General features: G+C 41.2%; 1 long non-coding RNA gene across 1 annotated transcript; it reads left to right on the top strand.

Annotated features, from left to right (window-relative positions):
* The first annotated feature begins 2,221 nt into the window (after positions 1-2,221).
* Positions 2,222-12,591, top strand: LOC126395529 (uncharacterized). Its single transcript, XR_007570461.1, has 4 exons — positions 2,222-2,357; positions 4,954-5,347; positions 7,033-7,102; positions 8,726-12,591. It is a non-coding gene; the product is annotated as an uncharacterized LOC126395529 (long non-coding RNA).
* Positions 12,592-12,598: the final 7 nt, after the last annotated feature.

Genomic DNA, 12,598 nt, shown 5'->3' with positions numbered 1-12,598 from the left:
CACCGTGATTATTTTTACCCCTCTACTTGCATAACACATCCAAATCTCCAACAAAACAGTGGTCAGGTTGAATTATGAATAGTGTAGGTACCAGGTCTTGACCGGGCACCCAGGAATGACACCAGACTTTGAAGCTATAGCAGCCAAGCCATGAAACTACAACTTCCAGGTTTCAAAAGACTCAATAGACTTTTTCCCTTAGACTTACATTGTAAATCAGTGGATACATTTTTTTACCATCACTTCCCCTGTGAAATGACCATTGCAACTTAACACTTAACACTAAACACAAAGTACAGCTGAGGCTGATGGGGATGTCATATGTTTTGCAGGTATTTGGGCATAAGTACAGGACAAACTGAAACTTTGGCTGGATGATGGCAGTCAAGGAGAACTCAGGAGATCACTAAAGTCATTAGGATTCATCATCTGGGAACCATGAATGCCTGTACCAAATTTCATGGTAGTCCGTCCACTAGTTCTCAAGGCTTCACCAAATTTCAAAAATGTCAACCTGATGGTGGTGCTAGAGGAAATGTCAAGGGTGTTACCAATTTGGTAATAGAGGATTTGTTCTCCATAGACCAGGAATAGCTATAGGTGTGACACTCCGTGCAATGGTTAGCACTATTGCCTCACAGCAAGAGGGTATCTGGTTTGAACCGAGGGTGGGGTTTTGAACTCCGAGGTGGGGGAGCCCTTTTGTGCTGAGTTTGCATGTCCTACCGGCACTAGTGTGGGTTTTGTCCGGGTACTCCAGCTTCCTCCCACAGTCCAAAGACATGCAGATTAGATCAACTAGTGACTCTAAATTGACCGTAGGTGTGAATGTGAGTGTGAATGGTTGTCTGTCTCTATGTGTCAGCCCTGTGACAGTCTGGTGACCTGTCCGGGGTGTACCCTGCCTCTCGACCAATGTCAGCTGGGATAGGCTCCAGCACACTTGCGACCCCTAACAGGCTAAGCAGTTACAGAAAATGAATGAAAGAATTAAAAATGAATGAATATGATACTCCAGTTGAAATTCATGTACATTAAAGATCCAGTTATTACTAAAGCATCTGCAAGAGAGAAAATAAAAACAAATGGAATGGTCAGGGTTGTCATATCAACATTTAAGGTGTGATGATTGATTCATAACATCAACTCAACTGAGCAACATGCCACATAACAATTCATCTTAAAAGTTGCCGGTAGCTCCTGGTACCCTTTGAGTAGCACAGTGAATTAAAAGTTTTCTCAGTCTATAGCTAGCTGTCTGTAGACTATATGAAATAGGCATTTCTCCTCTGTTTTTATTTTTATTTGATGCATTTGCATAGAAACACTACAAAGCGTACAATGCATAATGTAATCTTGCATTTGTAGGAGTAGTTACATAACCTTCGAAACAAGCCACAACTTAATTGTGCATGCATGCGTTTGTGTCACAGATGCATTCCAGCACTTAAACAAATAGCACTACACCCATGGCAATCCATCCAGTAGTTAATGCATCGGACAACATTGCCATCCCTGGAGCCACACTACAACTAAAACTTTAAAATTAAAAGTTCAAAAGTCAAAGTTATTTCCCTCAGGAGGCCGGAGATATCCACACTAAAACATTTTCTGATGCACACGGATGTATGGAGTGCTTCAGTGTACACAGACATGTCAGCCTTGTTGGGTCTTGCCAGTGTGTCTTGTTCCAACTTGCCTCCTCCTCCCTCCATCCCCCGCTAGTCTGGCAAACAAACCTACTGTAACTCAGTATAATGGTAAGGGTGTGTGTGTGAACGTGCGTGTGTTGCTTGTCATGTTATTCAGCATCAATTCTCAGGAAAAGTGACGTGATTTGGTCACATCAGTTTCATCACTTTTTATTTGTCTTTGTTATGTGGCATCCTAGATGTTTACTTTATGAGAAACTATCTGAAATGTGACGAACAGATGAAGTTTATTTTTCCCAGGGATGCCGGAGTGAGCCATCAGCTAAAGCATAAGATTAGTTTAGACTCTTATTTCGAAATGTAAAGTTGCTGCGCAAGTGTTAGGTAAATTTGGTGTGAGCAAGCGTGTGTATGTGACTCAGTCCATTTAAAGATAAGGCAGAGGGAGGAGGTGATTGTGTGTGTGTGTGTGTGTGTGTGTGTGTGTGTTTATGGGAAAAAGAGGCAGGTATTCACAGGTCTCGGCTTTCTTCCTCTTCCCTCCTTTCTTTTGTTACAGATTCCCTCACTGAAAGAGGAACTTCAGATTCCTTTTCAAAGACCCGGGACCTTTGGCGCACTCGCAGACACCTGGACGAACCTGCAACTAACATTTAAACTCCACAACTTTATTTTTAAGACGCCACATCTGCATTCTTTTCTTCTGTGAGTAGATATTTTTCATTTTGTCATCACTTATCATGCCGCTTGCCTATTTCATTATACTGTATACCTGGCGCGGATGCCATTGTTAAATTCAATCTAACAGTGCTGGTGGGAAACCTGAATGACGAGATGCTTTAGAAGTAAAATAACTTCACACCGGCACTTATTATCAGTTAACCTGCCACGCTGTATAGCTTTAGATAAGTGGCAGTCTTGTCTCTTAAATCTAAGAAGTGACTTTTCCCACACTGGTGTATTTATTTTATAGGAAACTGTGATGCAACACTGCAGCAGTGAACTTAAGTTATTTACTGAAGCTCTGAGTGGATTTACATTGTGTTCTTGGTTTAATTCACGTGTTGAGAAACTTAAAATACAGCTTTTATGTCTTAGATACTTTAGGTATATTAACATCATTTCATCCTACTAATCCACTATGTTGGTGAATGTATACAGCACTGTTTGATAGATTCAGTTAGCATTATTTAACATGCCTTTATTTTATCATTAGAACGAGGTTGATGTTTCTGTAGGAGCCATGAGTTGATACCAAGCAGCCCTGGCTCAGGCTGACTCAGTCGTCCTTTTGGGTTTCTGTCTGTACACCTCATGCTGTTGATGATGAAACAGCTGGAGTTGCTAGGAGGAGTACTCCTCGTGTTTCTCATGTGGAGAGAATAACCGAAAAAGAATCACATTTTGTTATAAGACAAGATGTACAATCCTTCGAATAGTCTCTCACACTACCTGGAGTTAGGCGGCTGGGCTGTCATTTGTATGTGGTGATTTAAAAGTAAAATATGCCTGAGGGCGAGACATCACACAACAAGTAGCTCACTGTTCCACACTATATGTGAGCAGTGGATGTTGTTCAGAAGCTGTACTGTTAAAACACAATATATTGTATTTTTTATTGTTTTACATGTAGCAAAATAGAAAAGTGAACATACAATTTTGTGGCTTTAAATATGTATGTTTTGGGGGATTATTACAATGAAGTTTTAATTTTATATGATGTGAATGGGGTCCATTAAAACATTAATGCACACTGATGAGAGTATCTGGTCAACTGGAGAGTGTAATATGGAGTGTGTTCGTTTTTTATGGTGTACAAGGTGAGCTGTTACAGACAGCACAGTCTTAAAATGTTAGTTCAATCACCACAGCCAACAAACTATATGAAAGCAGCCCACTTGCCAGAAGAAAATATTGGCATGGCACATTTCCGTTTCACGTTTCATACGGATCATATTAACGTTTCTAGAGTGACCTAGTTCTGACTACATGTAAATGAGCTGACTTTGTCATTGGGAAGTGGATGGTGTGACACCTCAGCGAGACAGTTGCCAAGCTGCACGCCACTGTTAGAGACAAACAAGCAACAACACTGGGTGTAATACTGGCTTTAAGTAGGATTTAGCTGTGTTTCCAGTGTTCCAGTGTGATTGTGCCACCAAAATTAGGTAATCTTAGTCAAAACATGATCTTTTCCTAGCTAGCCAAGTGTTTTAGTGCCTGGACATGACGACATGTTTACCTCCGTGTTGTTGAAACATAAAGTTGCAACATATTTTCTACATAATAACATGCAAATGTGACTTATCTGTAGTTTGCAGAAACGCAAGTCAGAGTCTGGTCTCACTCCAAATTCATTGAAATCCAGTGTTTGGGCAGTGACTTGCAGCGTCAGAAACCAGTGAAAAAGGCGTCATTTGAAGTCAGCACAATACGCTGCCAGTTGCCATTATAGTTTAACAGTGCCCAGCAGCACTAGGGGGAAATGTGGCAGGATAAGGGTGAGAGTTGAGGCAGCGAAAGTCTGATTGGGGTCGGCAGGAGGGGTGGTAGATGGGTCCAACAAACACCAACCTTCACCCGAGTGATCAGTGTTCATGTCCCGTAAGATTCTGAAGCCAAACCCTGTTCTTTTTTCCTAAACCTAACCATGTGTGTTTGTTGTTGAAGGAAAAAAATACGCTAATTCGCAGTGTTGTACCAACCGAAATTTCCTGTGACAACGTTAGTGTATCTAGGAAAAGAGTCATACCTGGACGTGGAAAGTCCATGACCGAATTGTCAATATGTGACACGGTCGAAGTGAGAATGTGTTGCAAATTACAATGCCAATTCTGACAATGGGGTTGATGAAAGGTGGAATGTACCAAATGAAATTTGCAAAGGGAGAAAAAATGGTCATAAAATGTTATGAATTCCACAAAGGAAGAATCTCTGGTTGATTTATCACCTTTACTTGTATCTAATATTGTTCCCCCAGCCAACAAAGGCTCCTTAAAATCAGTTCCCACAAGCTTAGCCCAACCAACTTAGGACAAGACCTCAAAGCAGTTAGGCTTTAGAGTCTTCCCACAGCATGTTTGCAGCGCTGTGAGAAATTAGCTCATGACAGATTCTGTTTTCTGCTATTCCTATAAATCATCACTGGTTTGTAACAGAGCTTCGGTCAGTTACCACTTAGAGTTAAACAGAGGACAGCTAAAAACCTGCTTGACTGAGCCTGACCCCAGGACATTCATTTGACCTGTCTTACAGAAAAAGCTCAGTCTTCTCTTTCTTGTATCTCCTCATTGTGTTTTAGGGTGTGGCCTCCTTCCTTTCATCTCTCTCCTCTCCTATTCTCCTTCCACTTAGCACTCCCTCTCTTTACAGTCCATTTTCTCCCTTCCTACCACTCCCTTCTCTACGATGGCAACTTCTATCCCTCCTCCCCAACCGAGAGGCATCGACTTCAGCCTGCCGACCTGCGGAGGAACTCTGTGCAATGACCACGGTACCTGTGTGCCTCCTCTGGGTGGTGGCACTGAGATGGTGTGCGAGTGTACGCTGGGCTACCAGGGAGAATTCTGCGACGAAACAGTCAACGGGGCGCTAAGTATACCGCTGACCCTGACTGTGCTGGCCGTCATCATCGGGACGCTGATTGTGGCTTTCATTGTTGCCAAGATGAGGCAAAAGCAAAAGAAAAGACACAGGTACTGAAACATCACAGTTTTTGTTAAAAGCTTCTTCTTCTCTTGAAGGAATAATTTGGAAAAATGCTTATTTGCTTCCTTTTCCAGAGTGAGATAAGAAGAATGATGTCAATTTCATCTGTGTGTCAACAATGCACCTGGGGGTCAGGCATGGTTAGCCTAGCTTAGCATAAAGAGCGAAAGCAGAGGGAAGCAGATAGCCTGGCTGTGAAGTGGAAAAATATATGACAACCTCGAAATCATTCTAACTATCACACTTTCTTTGTTGTAAGTAAACTGGAACTAAATTCATTTTTGCTATGAAATTGGACAGAGCCAGGCTAGTTGCTAAGCTACTTATGTCCCAACTCTGGCACCATACTTTAGACATGAGATTGACAATGATCCTCTTATCTTGTGCTAAAAAACAAAACAAAAAGGTGCACTGTCCTGAAATGTTGAACTATTAAAAAATATATATTGTTTTGATAAAGAAACAAATGAGAATAGGCTAATAAGCATGAGCAGTGATACTCATGCGGGCAGAGGAAATCTCCGCTATTTGCCAAGCTAATTTATACAATGTAAAATGCCATAGACTTGTGCTAATAACGTTAGCATGTTATATTTGTTTGGAAAACGGGTTTAGTATAAGACAGTTGTTTTGTCAGTGAACCTTGTGAGTTGTAATGGAGCTGAATTTTGTAACGTTACCTTTGTTAAATGTTGCTGTTGTCCCTGGCTTCATATGAGAAGATGAAAAGTCTGCTAGCCGCTAGGCTAATTTATATAATGTAAAATGCCATAGGCTAGTGCTAAAAACATTAGCATGTGGTATTTGTGGGGAAAATGTGTCCAGATAAAGACAAGTGCTTTGTCTGTGAATGCTGCAAGTTATAGTGACGCAGATTTGTGCACTTGAGTTCGAAATTGTCTCTATTAAGCCATGTTTAATGTGTGTTTAATGTGTGTTCTGAATCAACTAAACTTTACAGCACACAGAAACCTCCGCCACCGACAAGTGTTTTGGAGGTGTAACTGCAGAGTGACACAGTCACACCAACGCACAAGTATAAATGCTCACAATGGTGTAGGCCACGTGTGTAGGCTATGGTGTAGGTTCTGCATAGAGCTGACACACAAGTATAAACCCTGCTTTAGGCATTCCCCTCCACCTGTCTTTTTTTTCTGTTGCAGCTCAGAGTTTAGGGAAAGGAGGGTAAGGAGTCCTCGGACATCATTGTCTGACACTGATGTCATTTGGCTCTGTCACCACCTCCGTTGTTTGCTTAAAGCTGGAACAAAATTCTGTGTTCGTACTCTTAACACAGAACAGTGAGTTAGAATGATGGTGAAACATTCTCGCCTTGAAAAAACAGTGTAAAAGGTTCTCAGGAAAAGAGAAACAGAAACTTCATCAACAAAGAATCCAAAGAATCCCAGTCTCACCCAGACTCTGAATGACTGGTTTAATCCCTGCTGTGTGAATACACTGAAAAGCAGGATTCCATTTACATTTGTAAACGTGTCGTCCGTCATGAATGGAGGGTTTCATCATGTCACTGAAAATGATAGACCAGCAACAAAGGCAGTTGTTTAAAAGTTGTTACGTGGTCGTTCACCTGGTTAGCACAACACATTTTACATGAACATAAGATTAGAAAAATGTCCATAAAAATGATTTGTGTGTTTTTGTCTGTTAACAGGAAACTTATGGCACAAAAAGAGGGATACAACATCGCTGTGTAATGTGGATAAATCTCCATTGTACCTGAGGTAAGCATTCAAGCGGAATTTTTCTAAAATGCTTTTCATTTTGTCATTTATTTCCTTGGAATCAAAGTCAAGTAAGAATGTAAAGTGTGTATTTATTTAATTTAAGTTTTGATATTTAATTTATTGAAGGAAAAAATATATAACTATATAAAGGTGTCCTGTGGAGTTGTTTTGTAAACAAACATAAGCTGTGTGTACAAACAGCGTTCCTCACCAAAATGCTTAGCGTGTAACCTAAAGGCCCTGACACACCAAGCCGATGGTCAGCCCTGTCCCAAAGTCGGGCCGTTGGTGAGTGTCTGTTGGCCTATTTTTTTGTGGTGTGTCCCGCACCGTCGGCCCTTCGGTGTCAGCGGCTTTTCGGCCAATTGAGCATGTTGAATCAGCGGCAGAGCTTGTCGGTGACAGAGATCACTCTGATTGGTTGTTTAGGTTTTCGAGGGAATCTGCCTGTAGTGAAACAGGGGCTAACTGGTGCTTCCTCCTCAGGCTCCACTTCACTCAGCTGCCCCACAGATGCGCTGCCTCTCCCACTTTTACCTGAATAACAAACCGGAGCTAGCTGTGAGGCTAGCGGAACGTTAACTGCAGCATGACCGAAGGGAAGCACAGCCAGTTAGCCTCCGCTAGCTTCCCAGCTAGCCCCAGCTCTCAGCCAGTTAGCCTCCGCTAGCTTCCCAGCTAGCCCCAGCTCTCTGTTTGGATCCAACCGGAGCACCTGGTTTGTTATTCAGAATTAAGTGGGAAGAAGCAGCGGGTTTATCAGACAGCTGAGTGAAGTGGAGCCTGCGGAGGAAACACCGGGACCGTCTGAATGTAATAGTCTGTGGAGGTGTTGCATAAGTGCCACTTGGCCGTCGGATGTAGTCCGTGTAGTGTGTTCAAATGCGACTGACACAGGGCGACGTGAGGCGACGTACACAATGCAACAGTTGGCTTTTGTCACCGCTAGTTCTTTGATGTCGGTTTGGTGTGTCAGCACCTTTAACGTCTAATGAGCAATGTTGAGTGCATTTCCAATACTCATTTGCAAAGCAATTTTTTAAAAAATAACGTAATAACTACATTGGTACATCCATGTTTACTTGCTAACACTCATCTTCTTCTTTACTGATATTTTGTGCACATTGCTACATTTGTTGGTGTTAGGACCAAAACACACCGGCTTGCATCAAAAAATCCGCCACTTTTTTCAGTGTACAACCCCACACCAGTTGTGGCTAGATGTGCGCCTGCGCCACTGTCCTATTTCCAGCTGCTTTGCACTACTAACCCGTTTTCCAGCCTGTCCGTGACATTGAACGTGACAAACCCACACAGCAAGGCATACTCATCTGCAGCAGAGCCGTGTACACAGCGCTGGTCTATTATTTTTGGGAAAGGAGTCAATTGCCTATTTTTAGCAGGTTTTCCTGTGTTAAAAGAAGCCCACACTACTTTTGGTGAAAAAGGGGCAGTGGAAAAAAAATGCTCCAAAGTGCAACTAGTGGTCAGAAGCTCCACAGGATACCCTTTACTCAAGACTGCTGACACCTTAAGTCTTCGTCTAAATGTAGACTTTTTTGATACTTATATTTTATCAAATAAATAAATAAAAGTAATTACCCTCTCCTTCTCATCCAGGTTAACCATGACATTGTGGCCAGTGACACTCCAGCAGCATTCTTCTGCAGCTTCTGCTTATAGCACAGTTTGTTGAATTTTGTAAAAAGGAAATTACATCTACTACTCTTGATGGCTGACTTGTGGATACTCCTCTTTGACTGAACTCAAACACTGAACTGAATGGAGCTTTAACAGGATTAAGAGTGACACAACTTCACTGCAGTAATTGTGTTTTTCATGTATCAATTCATGATGGAAAAACTGCACAGTATATCCCCAAACACATGATTAATTCAGGACATGTATCACAGAGCTTTCAAGCTGATAATTTAGACAGGAAATAGATGCCTGACTTGCAGTATGTTTACAGGCATGGGTATAACACTGGTATTTTGTTAAGCTGTCTTCACTAGAGTGTTTACCTCACGAACACAGCCAAGGCTTCAAGCTGTTGTTGAAACAAGACATTTGCTGTTTTTCATCTCTACAGCAGCATACATTTAGGGATAACACCTTTGTGTCCATAATTCCGTATAGTATACAGTGTACGCACCAAGTGTTTAATGCAAAGAAATGCATCTCTTTACGGATGGATAAAAACAGGACCGCATAAACAGCAGAAAAGTAAATTCTGACTGTTTTTCACCATCCAGTCTTGTGGAGTATGCAGATGGAGCAGTACAGAGACAAAACAGGACCATTTATACATGGCGACTAATAAGAGAGGAGGTTGGTCTGTCAGGTGTGTAGCCAGTTTTAGTTTGTGAGAAGATACTGTATGAACCACTATGAATGCACTCTATAAGCAGGGCTTGACGCTAACTTTTTTCCCAAGGAGCACATGTGCTCTTAAGTTCAAAAAGTAAGGAACGCACAAAAAACTTTAGGGGCACAATGTAAATTGATCAAATAATGCGTTTTCCGTAATAAACGTGATGCAAGTAGACATTTTCAAGCAAAATTATTTAATGAATTTGTATACAAAATGTACAGAAAGGTAAAATCATCAAGTTTTGAAAAAGTATTGCAATTTAATTTTGTCTTTAATGTTATTATCTTATATATATTATCTTTGCAATATGATTTCACACAGAGCTTTCGCGGCGCCCACCGCGGGGTAGGGCGCAGAGGACAGGATTTGGGGGAGTACAGGCTCGTTCAGGAGCTACAGCTCCATGGTGACCACTTCCGGGTCTACTTCAGGCTCTTCTCTGCTATTGGACGCGCGGTGCCAAGGTGTCGTCACAGCGCGTTGCGGTGAAATTAAAAAAATTTCAATTCAAGTGCAGGCTGGCGGCGCGCGCCGCTCAGCTCGGCAGCAGAGCGGTGCGCTCTTCCGCCGTGGTAGCACATACACAATGAATGGGTTCGTCGGCGGAGGTCTGCGCTTTGCGCGCTCTGTGTAAAAAGGGCTTTATTTCCACCCTGCCCAGCAGCGGTATCGTGGCGAACGGTCCCTAAAGGCCTCTACACATGATCAGCTGTAAAACCGCTTTGCGCTGGCTGTCCTATTGTTTGTCTATGGAGAGGGCAGCAACGCCTGACAAAGCACCACCGCTACCCTTGGCATCGCGCACGATATTCATTGTGCCAACAGTGGCTTGGAAAACCGCCCATAACCGTGTCACACGGGGAAGAGAGAAGGCGGCTGGAGTTCCTCCAACAGTTGCGGTTAGATTATCATATTTTTTTTATTGACAAAAATATAGGCTGCTTTGGCTGATTTTTTTTATGCGCACATGTGCCCCTAAATATTTTTTACAGTTCGCACACACCTATTTTTAGTCGCAAATGCGAGTGAAATGCTCGTACTGTCAAGCCCTGATAAGTGTTACACAGCTTGGATACTACCAATGTTAGCTAGTTTAACATGCTGTCAAACTTTGTACCTGGAAAAAAATGTATTACATTTGTTAATCTGTTAGCTAGTTTGTTTTTCTTTTGGCATAGTGCACACGATTCATCTGAAATCTGCCACAAAATTTCATGCCTCGTTTCCATTTTCGTATGTGACTGGTGTCTATAGATCCGTAAATATACAGATGATGTTCTAGTGTGCACTGCAAGGAAGTGCATTTCTTTATGGATGGATAGAAACCTGATAGAAACTACTTGTAGCCATAGGGAGAAGTTTTGAATATGTGCTTAAAACATTATCGGGACAAACGAGCCATAATAATGATCTGACCGTATATAATGTATAACTAACATTTAGCAGAATAACATTACTCAGATTCACAATGTGTTCAAACTAGATAAACAAGTTCTTTGTATCATAAAAATTCATTTGACAATCCACAGGCAACTGAATTGAAGAAAATAGCCTGTTAGCTAGTTAGCCCGCTGTCATACGGTCTCTCCGAAATCCACCGTAAATGATATATTGTTTAATGTACTTGAGGCAAATTCTGGGGTAGGAGTTTTGCAGGCACATCACGGAGATTCCCGTAGGAATAAATAAATTTCCGGTTGCCTTGTCTCCGTACACACATACGTAATGTGGGATTTATACGTCTGCGTCGAATCAACTATGCCGTAGGCTGTGCATGGAAACGAGGCATCAGTGTATTTTAATGTACTTTCAGGACCAGAAAAAAAAACACAAAAGGAAGAGTTTTGCAAGCATATCAGAGATTACAAAGGTTTGTAACAGAAACGTAACTTCAATTATTATTGGAAAAAAAGAGGACATTTTTCATTGAAAATTGATACGTGAAAAACAATAATTTAGGAATGAGGTTTTGTCACTTCAGTTATTTTCTTATTAGTGCAATAATAATGTTCTAGATTTCCTTTTTAGTGCTCTGTACCCATTACCAGCTTTTTTATATTTTTTACTTTAATACGTTCGTCGTGTTATTTATAGAATTTTGATGCGTTATTGTGGCTACCTATAGAATATTAAATAATTGTACAAGACGTAGATGCAACCATTTTGTTATTGTGGGCATAATCTTTGACTTCTTACGTACTGAATTTGTCACTCTGCAAGAAATGAACAGACTTTAATGGATTAAATGATCACGTTCGCAGTTTGAGTGCCCAGTGAGAAATGTCTTGATCTGTCTGTACTGCACCTCTACTTCCTTGATCACATTTCCCATATGCAGAAGCTCATTTTCATAGATGAGCTGATTGTGTCCTTTATCACCGGCTACCTTTGCACAGTGATGCAAATGTTCACCTATCACTACTCTCTTTGATGAAACAATAGCTTCCTTTTAAATACAGAGAAAGCACTGGTGACTGCTGCAGTGATGGTGATTCTTACTGCCGTGTTTTTGTACACAACACCGAAGGAATGTGTTTATACAGGTGTTGAAAACCAAAAATGGTTTCCATATCACGAGGGGTAAGCCAGGGATTTTAACCAGATTTGATCTGTCATTACCTTTTGATGAAGACTTTAGTCTTTAATCCGTCCTTAGTTACTTTGAAGAGTGTAGCCAGTGTTAAGTGCTTTTATGTGCTGTATTGTCTGTTTATTTTGTACACTACTGACTGAATTACTATGCTGTGTATGCCTGTACTCTATTGATAGCAAAATATATATAGCCTATGAATATATATATGATCTTGTCTTTCTCTCTGTATTTGTGTTGCTGGATTACACAGTAATTCATGTAGTCAGACTGCATATAACCACTGAACATTGATTGTGGAGGAGATTTTGATGACTGTCGTATCATCTGCAAACAATCTTAATCCTCTGGCATTTATGAGGCTGTAGAATAAAAACTGTGTACCCAGGTGTGTGTGTTGGGTACACTGAGCATGTACATTTTTGTATACACCGTGTTCCAAATTATTATGCAAATTGTATTTAAGTGTCATAAAGATTAAATTTTTTGTTTTTCAATTAAACTCATGGATGGTATTGTGTCTCAGGGT

This window comes from Epinephelus moara, chromosome 9, assembly GCF_006386435.1.
Source record: "Epinephelus moara isolate mb chromosome 9, YSFRI_EMoa_1.0, whole genome shotgun sequence".
Classification (NCBI taxonomy): Eukaryota; Metazoa; Chordata; class Actinopteri; order Perciformes; family Serranidae; genus Epinephelus; species Epinephelus moara.
This window is presented reverse-complemented; position numbering and strand designations above follow the sequence as displayed.